The sequence below is a fragment of the Oncorhynchus gorbuscha genome, unplaced genomic scaffold (assembly GCF_021184085.1).
Source record: "Oncorhynchus gorbuscha isolate QuinsamMale2020 ecotype Even-year unplaced genomic scaffold, OgorEven_v1.0 Un_scaffold_11532, whole genome shotgun sequence".
Classification (NCBI taxonomy): domain Eukaryota; kingdom Metazoa; phylum Chordata; class Actinopteri; order Salmoniformes; family Salmonidae; genus Oncorhynchus; species Oncorhynchus gorbuscha.
Window position 1 is genome coordinate 1 of NW_025754075.1, and position 9,686 is coordinate 9,686.

Below are 9,686 nucleotides of genomic sequence, written 5' to 3' on the forward strand. Positions count from 1 at the left end.
GGACCCCAGATAGACATGGACCCCAGATAGACATGGACCCCAGATAGACATGGACCCCAGATAGACATGGACCCCAGATAGACATGGACCCCAGATAGACATGGACCCCAGATAGACATGGACCCCAGATAGACATAGACCCCAGATAGACATGGACCCCAGATAGACATAGACCCCAGATAGACATAGACCACAGATAGACATAGACCACAGATAGACATAGACCCCAGACCCCAGATAGACATGGACCCCAGATAGACATAGACCCCAGATAGACATAGACCCCAGATAGACATGGACCCCAGATAGACATGGACCCCAGACCCCAGATAGACATAGACCCCAGATAGACATGGACCCCAGATAGACATAGACCCCAGATAGACATGGACCCCAGATAGACATAGACCCCAGATAGACATAGACCCCAGATAGACATGGACCCCAGATAGACATGGACCCCAGACCCCAGATAGACATAGACCCCAGATAGACATGGACCCCAGATAGACATGGACCCCAGATAGACATGGACCCCAGATAGACATGGACCCCAGATAGACATGGACCCCAGATAGACATGGACCCCAGATAGACATGGACCCCAGATAGACATAGACCACAGATAGACATGGACCCCAGACCCCAGATAGACATGGACCCCAGATAGACATGGACCCCAGATAGACATGGACCCCAGATAGACATGGACCCCAGATAGACATGGACCCCAGATAGACATGGACCCCAGATAGACATGGACCCCAGATAGACATGGACCCCAGACCCCAGATAGACATGGACCCCAGATCGACATGGACCCCAGATAGACATGGACCCCAGATAGACATGGACCCCAGATAGACATGGACCCCAGATAGACATGGACCCCAGATAGACATAGACCACAGATAGACATGGACCCCAGATAGACATGGACCCCAGATAGACATGGACCCCAGATAGACATGGACCCCAGATAGACATGGACCCCAGATAGACATGGACCCCAGATAGACATAGACCACAGATAGGCCTGGACATTGACCTTAGGGAGTTTTAAGCACATGTTTACTAAATACTGAACGTATTTAGGCTTGTCATAACAAAGGTGTTGAATAGTTACTGACAAGACATTTCAGCTTTACATTTTTTATTAATGATGTAAACATTTCTAAAAACATAATTCCACTTTGATATTATGGGGTATTGTGTGTAGGACAGTGACGAAGAAAACAAAATCTCTATTCATTCCATTTTATATTCAGGCTGTAACACAACAAGATGTGGAAAAGGTCAAGAATGTGTGAATACTTTCTGAAGGCCCTGTCGGTGCCAATACGATATGTACTGCGATAGTCCTCATTCTCAAGATTCTATATGTATTGTGATTCTCAAGATTCTATATGTATTGTGATTCTCAAGATTCTATATGTATTGTGATTCTCAAGATTCTATATGTATTTTGATTCTCAAGATTCTAAATGTATTGTGATTCTCAAGATTCTATATGTATTGTGATTCTCAAGATTCTATATGTATTGTGATTCTCAAGATTCTATATGTATTGTGATTCTCAAGATTCTATATGTATTTTGATTCTCAAGATTCTATATGTATAGTGATTCTCAAGATTCTATATGTATTGTGATTCTCAAGATTCTAAATGTATTGTGATTCTCAAGATTCTATATGTATTGTGATTCTCAAGATTCTATATGTATTGTGATTCTCAAGATTCTAAATGTATTGTGATTCTCAAGATTCTAAATGTATTGTGATTCTCAAGATTCTATATGTATTGTGATTCTCAAGATTCTATATGTATTGTGATTCTCAAGATTCTATATGTATTTTGATTCTCAAGATTCTAAATGTATTGTGATTCTCAAGATTCTATATGTATTGTGATTCTCAAGATTCTAAATGTATTGTGATTCTCAAGATTCTATATGTATTGTGATTCTCAAGATTCTAAATGTATTGTGATTCTCAAGATTCTAAATGTATTGTGATTCTCGAGATTCTATATGTATTGTGATTCTCAAGATTCTATATGTATTTTGATTCTCAAGATTCTAAATGTATTGTGATTCTCAAGATTCTATATGTATTGTGATTCTCAAGATTCTATATGTATAGTGATTCTCAAGATTCTATATGTATTGTGATTCTCAAGATTCTATATGTATTGTGATTCTCAAGATTCTATATGTGTTGTGATACGATACTGTGATTTTATTGTGATTTGAAGTTCCAAACATATTGCTCACTACATGTCTGCTGCGAGAGAACATGGGAAAATAGGTTTTGATCAGTCCCGACAATAAAAGTCCTGAAAACATGTTGGCTCACTATTTTAAAAAAAGATGGAGAACAAGCTATAGGATGAAAAATACCAGAGTTTTGAAGCAGGTACAGCTGATTAGCGCTAGCTAACACTATCTAGCAACAGAAAGAAATAAAACAATATATTATTTTTACAAATTGATACTTGGAGACAAAGTATCGACATAATATAATATAAAATATTATTGCGATATGTAACTGTATCGATCCCCCCCATCACTAGTGGGAGAGCGTCTCTAGTGCCACTTCATGGGGCAAATACACACACACACACCCACAAGCTGCACACACACACACACCCTCAAGCTGCACACACACACACACCCACAAGCTGCACACACACACAAACGCACACACACCTATGAGTTGGGCTTCGTCCTCAGTGAGCGTCTTGCTGAGGTAAGTCTTCTTCTTCTTCAGAGAGTTTCCAGAGGGCAGAGTGGCTCCAGTGTTGGGCATGGGAGGCTCCCCCATCCTTCTGCTGCAGGGCATCAGCTATGACCAGGAAGGCCCTCAGACCTATGTTCATACGCTACGGAGACCCAACACACACACACACACACGCACAACACATACACACACACACACACACACAGTATTAGTATACATTTGAGGCTCCCCAGCCTTCTGCTATAGGAATCAGGTCAGTGGTTTAGTGTAGTTAGCGAGGCTCCTCTCTGCAAGGTCCGAACAAGGAAAACCGTTTTTTTTAAGGAAAATAGCTATCTACTTGAACTTCTACACATGTTGCCATGGGGCAGAGAAAATGTTGCTGTTTTAAAGCTAATCTCAATGCTATTCTACACATTTTGCCAAGAGGGTGAAAGAACATTTTGCCGTTTCGCAGAAATGCAGAAATCGCTCCGCCATTTCCTGTTTGCTAAAATTTAAAAAGTTCACCTAATTTCAGTTTATGTGACAAAACAAGCAAGTAGAGAATAATTTTACCATCTAAACCACTGTGGAATATATTTTAAATAACCCCAAACAGTATATTTTCAGCTATTTGAAGCTGGTGTACAAAACTGAAAAGTTAATAACAGTAGGCCTAGAAATAGCGTAAATAGAACATATTTACTACCACTTCTTAGACATGCTTTCAATGAGAATGACAGATCTATAACTTACATTTCTAAGTGAATTTGGTCAGGTCACCCAAAAACATACATATTGCAGCTTTAAAGCCACTTTCCTGTAATTTAAAAATAAAATAATTGTCCCATGGCTTATGACATGTCTGAAGTAGACCTGAGCTGTAGGGGCCCCGACCTGCTTGCCAATGTGTTACCTCTGGGTTGAGACTGAACGCTTTGGCAGGCTTCCCGACACACAGCAGGTCAAAGATGATCTCCTTCATGGCAAAATCGAGTCTTTCCTGCAGAGAGAGAGGAGGAGAAGAGGATTAATATTATATATTATAGAGTACTGTTAGGAGACAGAGGGGTGTGTGTGTGTGTGTGTGTGCGTGTGTGTGCGTGTGTGTGCGTGTGTGTGTGTGTGTGTGTGTGTGTGTGTGTGTGTGTGTGTGTGTGTGTGTGTGTGTGTGTGTGTGTGTGTGTGTGTGTGTGTGCGTGCGTGCGTGTGTGTGTGTGTGTGTGTGTGTGCATAGCCATGGGCCGTTTTAAGGATTTCCACACATGGGGAATTTATTTATACTTGGTCGAAAAATATGCGTATTAGCTTCCTTCTGTACGCCTAATATCTGTACAGCAGACACAGTAGTAGTAGTAGACACAGTAGTAGTAGTAGACACAGTAGTAGTAGACACAGTAGTAGTAGTAGACACAGTAGTAGTAGTAGACACAGTAGTAGTAGTAGACCCAGTAGTAGTAGTAGACACAGTAGTAGTAGACACAGTAGTAGTAGACACAGTAGTAGTAGTAGACACAGTAGTAGTAGACACAGTAGTAGTAGTAGACACAGTAGTAGTAGTAGACCCAGTAGTAGTAGTAGACACAGTAGTAGTAGACACAGTAGTAGTAGACACAGTAGTAGTAGTAGACACAGTAGTAGTAGACACAGTAGTAGTAGTAGACACAGTAGTAGTAGACACAGTAGTAGTAGTAGACACAGTAGTAGTAGACACAGTAGTAGTAGTAGACACAGTAGTAGTAGACACAGTAGTAGTAGTAGACACAGTAGTAGTAGACACAGTAGTAGTAGACACAGTAGTAGTAGACACAGTAGTAGTAGTAGACACAGTAGTAGTAGACACAGTAGTAGTAGTAGACACAGTAGTAGTAGACACAGTAGTAGTAGTAGACACAGTAGTAGTAGTAGACACAGTAGTAGTAGACACAGTAGTAGTAGACACAGTAGATGTATTTAGTGCTGAAATCTCTGACAGATGAACCGTGAGGTGGACAATTATTGTTTTAGGAAAGTTAAAAAACCAACAAAAAAAACAATAGGCTACAATGTTTTGAATATATGCTACACATCCAAAAACAAGCAATAGTGTTTTTATAATTAGTTACAGGCTGTTTTGAAGGAGACTTAAATGACTATGAGGTTAAAGTGCAGATTGTCAGTCATACAGACAAGACATTCTAGCCTCTCACCATTGCAAATATCATATCCCAAATAACAGGGAGGTCAGCACTGGGGGGGTTGATATATATCATATCCCAAATAACAGGGAGGTTTAGCACTGGGGGGGGGGGGTTGATATATATCATATCCCAAATAACAGGGAGGTTTGTACTGGGACAGTATATATCATATCCCAAATAACAGGGAGGTTAGCACTTGGGGGGGAGGGGGGGTTGTCGTCTGTCATTATTACGATTCATTCAAGTTTATCAGTATTAATTAGCATCCACATTAATGAGAAGTGTTCAAGAACATATTATTTTCTTATTGACAATAAAAGTGGCTCCAAAATGACACATTGTATTCACCCTTCATTTCTGGTGGCTAGGTAAAATACAGAAAAACAACAACAACAACAACAACAAAACAAACAGAAAATGCATCCAACCAGTTTGTAGAGTCACAAGCTTGATGTAGTCATTGCATGTTAGGAATATGGACCAATTATACTAAACGTTTGACTATCTTAATCCACATATAAGTGAATTGGTCCCCATACTTTTGGTCCCCTAAAATGGGTGACTATGTACAATACGTGCTGTAATTTCTAAATGATTTTTACCCCGATGAAATACTCTCAAATTAAAGCTGACTGTGGTATATTATTTCAAATGAACAAAAGTTGCTTCTCATCTTCAGACAGATCAGTCTTCTCTTTTCAGAAGTAGGCGTTTGCTTTCCAAACCGTAGACCTTCTGTAGCTCACCTTCGCCCTTTAAAGGCCTTTGCTTTCCAAACCGTAGACCTTCTGTAGCTCACCTTCGCCCTTTAAAGGCCTTTGCTTTCCAAACCGTAGACCTTCTGTAGCTCACCTTCGCCCCTTTAAAGGCCTTTGCTTTTCCAAACCGTAGACCTTCTGTAGCTCACCTTCGCCCTTTAAAGGCCTTTGCTTTCCAAACCGTAGACCTTCTGTAGCTCACCTTCACCCTTTAAAGGCCTTTGTATTTGTCAGCAGCATACCACCCTTCATACCACTGCTGGCTTGTCCCAAATGGCACCCTATATAGTCCACTACTTCTGACCAGAGGCTATAGGGCAGTGAGCACACCACCCTTCATACCACTGCTGGCTTGTCCCAAATGGCACCCTATATAGTCCACTACTTCTGACCAGAGGCTATAGGGCAGTGAGCACACCACCCTTCATACCACTGCTGGCTTGCTTCTGAAGCCAAGCAGGGTTGGTCCTGGTCAGTCCCTGGATGGGAGACCAGATGCTGCTGGAAGTGGTGTTGGAGGGCCAGTAGGAGTCACTCTTTCCTCTGGTCTAAACAGGGTTGGTCCTGGTCAGTCCCTGGATGGGAGACCAGATGCTGCTGAAAGTGGTGTTGGAGGGCTCGTAGGAGGCACTCTTTCCTCTGGTCTAAACAGGGTTGGTCCTGGTCAGTCCCTGGATGGGAGACCAGATGATGCTGAAAGTGGTGTTGGAGGGCCAGTAGGAGGCACTCTTTCCTCTGGTCTAAACAGGGTTGGTCCTGGTCAGTCCCTGGATGGGAGACCAGATGCTGCTGGAAGTGGTGTTGGAGGGCCAGTAGGAGGCACTCTTTCCTCTGGTCTAAACAGGGTTGGTCCTGGTCAGTCCCCTGGATGGGAGACCAGATGCTGCTGGAAGTGGTGTTGGAGGGCCAGTAGGAGGCACTCTTTCCTCTGGTCTAAACAGGGTTGGCTGGTCAGTCCTGGATGGAGACCAGATGCTGCTGAAGTGGTGTTGGAGGGCCAGTAGGAGGCACTCTTTCCTCTGGTCTAAACAGGGTTGGTCCTGGTCAGTCCCTGGATGGGGAGACCAGATGCTGCTGGAAGTGGTGTTGGAGGGCCAGTAGGAGGCACTCTTTCCTCTGGTCTAAACAGGGTTGGTCCTGGTCAGTCCCTGGATGGGAGACCAGATGCTGCTGGAAGTGGTGTTGGAGGGCCAGTAGGAGGCACTCTTTCCTCTGGTCTAAACAGGGTTGGTCCTGGTCAGTCCCTGGATGGGAGACCAGATGCTGCTGGAAGTGGTGTTGGAGGGCCAGTAGGAGTCACTCTTTCCTCTGGTCTAAACAGGGTTGGTCCTGGTCAGTCCCTGGATGGGAGACCAGATGCTGCTGAAAGTGGTGTTGGAGGGCTCGTAGGAGGCACTCTTTCCTCTGGTCTAAACAGGGTTGGTCCTGGTCAGTCCCTGGATGGGAGACCAGATGATGCTGAAAGTGGTGTTGGAGGGCCAGTAGGAGGCACTCTTTCCTCTGGTCTAAACAGGGTTGGTCCTGGTCAGTCCCTGGATGGGAGACCAGATGCTGCTGGAAGTGGTGTTGGAGGGCCAGTAGGAGGCACTCTTTCCTCTGGTCTAAACAGGGTTGGTCCTGGTCAGTCCCTGGATGGGAGACCAGATGCTGCTGGAAGTGGTGTTGGAGGGCCAGTAGGGAGGCACTCTTTCCTCTGGTCTAAACAGGGTTGGTCCTGGTCAGTCCCTGGATGGGAGACCAGATGCTGCTGGAAGTGGTGTTGGAGGGCCAGTAGGAGGCACTCTTTCCTCTGGTCTAAACAGGGTTGGTCCTGGTCAGTCCCTGGATGGGAGACCAGATGCTGCTGGAAGTGGTGTTGGAGGGCCAGTAGGAGGCACTCTTTCCTCTGGTCTAAACAGGGTTGGTCCTGGTCAGTCCCTGGATGGGAGACCAGATGCTGCTGGAAGTGGTGTTGGAGGGCCAGTAGGGAGGCACTCTTTCCTCTGGTCTAAACAGGGTTGGTCCTGGTCAGTCCCTGGATGGGAGACCAGATGCTGCTGGAAGTGGTGTTGGAGGGCCAGTAGGAGGCACTCTTCCTCTGGTCTAAACAGGGTTGGTCCTGGTCAGTCCCTGGATGGGAGACCAGATGCTGCTGGAAGTGGTGTTGGAGGGCCAGTAGGAGGCACTCTTTCCTCTGGTCTAAACAGGTTGGTTCTGGTCAGTCCCTGGATGGGAGACCAGATGCTGCTGAAGTGGTGTTGGAGGGCCAGTAGGAGGCACTCTTTCCTCTGGGTCTAAACAGGGTTGGTCCTGGTCAGTCCCTGGATGGGAGACCAGATGCTGCTGGAAGTGGTGTTGGAGGGCCAGTAGGAGGCACTCTTTCCTCTGGTCTAAACAGGGTTGGTCCTGGTCAGTCCCTGGATGGGAGACCAGATGATGCTGGAAGTGGTGTTGGAGGGCCAGTAGAGGCACTCTTTCCTCTCTGGTCTAAACAGGGTTGGTCCTGGTCAGTCCCTGGATGGGAGACCAGATGCTGCTGGAAGTGGTGTTGGAGGGCCAGTAGGAGGCACTCTTTCCTCTGGTCTAAACAGGGTTGGTCCTGGTCAGTCCCTGGATGGGAGACCAGATGATGCAGAAAGTGGTGTTGGAGGCTGTGAGGGAGGCACTCTTTCCTCTGGTCTAAACAGGGTTGGTCCTGGTCAGTCCCTGGATGGGAGACCAGATGCTGCTGGAAGTGGTGTTGGAGGGCCAGTAGGAGGCACTCTTTCCTCTGGTCTAAACAGGGTTGGTCCTGGTCAGTCCCTGGATGGGAGACCAGATGATGCTGAAAGTGGTGTTGGAGGGCCAGTAGGAGTCACTCTTTCCTCTGGTCTAAACAGGGTTGGTCCTGGTCAGTCCCTGGATGGGAGACCAGATGCTGCTGAAAGTGGTGTTGGAGGGCCAGTAGGAGGCACTCTTTCCTCTGGTCTAAACAGGGTTGGTCCTGGTCAGTCCCTGGATGGGAGACGAGATGCTGCTGAAAGTGGTGTTGGAGGGCCAGTAGGAGGCACTCTTTCCTCTGGTCTAAACAGGGTTGGTCCTGGTCAGTCCCTGGATGGGAGACCGGATGATGCTGGAAGTGGTGTTGGAGGGCCAGTAGGAGGCACTCTTTCCTCTGCCGTCTTTCGGATGGGACGTTAAACGGGTGTCCTGACTCTCTGAGGTCATTAAAGATCCCATGGCACTTATCGTAAGAGTAGGGGTGTTAACCCGTGTCCTGGCTAAGTTCTCAATCTGGCCCTCAAACCATCACGGTCACCTAATAATCCCCGTTTACAATTGGCTCATTCATCCCCCTCCTCTCCCTGTAACTATTCCCCAGTTCTGCTGTAAAAGAGAAACGTGTTCTCAGTCAACTTACCTGGTAAAATAACGGATAAATAAATAACGTTTAGACATTTCTGAAAAAGCAAACTGACAGCTGTGACAAAACCATAGAAATAGAGTCCATAGAGTGCAGCTCCCGTTCAAAGCAGGACTGACAGTCATTGACAAACCATAGAAATAGAGTCCATAGAGTGCAGCCTCATAGTATCAGGACTGACAGTCATTGACAAACCATAGAAATAGAGTCCAGTAGAGTGCAGCTCCCGTTTAAATCAGACTGACAGTCATTGCTGGTACCCATGAGTTTAACAGTCAAAGTGCCAAGGTTATATTTTCCAAAATCCTTCAAATATAGAACAGCAACAACCTGCTCTATATTTGGCAGAATTCTGTTCAAATTGTGGCCTTCCCAGACTGTGCTTGTACAAACCAGAAGCCACTGGTAATTGAAGTAAACGATGCTCTCTTGTAGTATTGTGAATAATGATATTTCTGTCTGTTCAGAGTCATATTTGAACACAATCTGGATATTTTCCATCTGGTTTGTTTGTTGTATGTCCTTAATACACACCTGGGCTATAAATTGTATGATCTTGACAAAGATGTTGAGTGGCATGTCTCTGGGTACGACACTACGACTGCCCTTAGGGAACAGAGTGGTGGTGATGGACGTCAGACGACT

At 45.4% G+C, this 9,686-nt stretch overlaps 1 long non-coding RNA gene across 1 annotated transcript; it reads right to left on the minus strand.

The window, feature by feature from the left end:
* Window positions 1–2,817: 2,817 nt before the first annotated feature.
* LOC124030439 lies at window positions 2,818–9,686 on the minus strand. The gene is made up of 3 exons (XR_006837964.1): window positions 9,576–9,686; window positions 3,638–3,724; window positions 2,818–2,881 (listed from the first exon to the last, which is right to left on the minus strand). It is a non-coding gene; the product is annotated as an uncharacterized LOC124030439 (long non-coding RNA).